Here is a 911-nt window from a genome sequence, read left to right on the forward strand (position 1 = left end):
GGCATGTGGTGCTGGGGGATCGAACCGCGGTCCCTGATGCTTTGCTAAGCTTGTTCTAAGTAGGTGCTTTAGACCACTGAGCCATCTCTCCAGCCCCTTGATTCAATTTTAAAGAGTAAAAATAAAACAAAGGTAGAGACAGAAACAGAGTAACATACATCATGTATGGCACAGATTTTCAAAGCAAGAATAGCATATTAACAATGGCTGCGATATAACGTATTTCATCCTTGATTCTGTTGTTCAGATTAGCAGGTATAGGTTTGCAAGATTGCACAAATAACTGACCATTAAGACTGATTCCAATGCAATGTGTTAATTATTGAAACTGTCCTACCAATTTGATTTGAAACTGTCTCATTGCTATTTGTTTATCAATAAAATTATGGAAAAAAAGAATGATTCCAATAAGACTTAAATTTCTTCTTGTCTTTTTTTTACTTTTTAAATTTATTTTAAAGAGTGTATAATCATAACAGATAAGACATTAAAAACGGAGCACATTTAGAAGAAGATGAGAGTTGTTCAATAATGGTTTTTGAATTACACATTGCTGTCTTCGATGTAGTTGCTCAGATTACAGATATCAGCATATAGAGTTAGTCAAAGTGAAAACTTTAAATATTAATTGCTATTTTCAAAGAACTGAAGAACTCAGTAGTGCAAGCGTCATAGCCATCCTGTGTATGCACTTGCATAGGTTTTCAGCTTGCTTTCTTCTATCCTCTTTCCTTTCCCTCATCTTCATTGTTTGATCCTTATGTTTAGTTCCTTTCCATTTTACTATGTCTATTACATTGTTCAAATTTTATTTATTCTTTCATGTTCTTACACTAGTGAGACAGTATGATGTTTGGACATGTGCATCTGATCTATTTCACTGAAGAGTATGTTCTCTACTTGCACTCATT

Source organism: Octodon degus, unplaced genomic scaffold, assembly GCF_000260255.1.
Source record: "Octodon degus isolate 3935 unplaced genomic scaffold, OctDeg1.0 scaffold00084, whole genome shotgun sequence".
Taxonomy (NCBI): Eukaryota; Metazoa; Chordata; class Mammalia; order Rodentia; family Octodontidae; genus Octodon; species Octodon degus.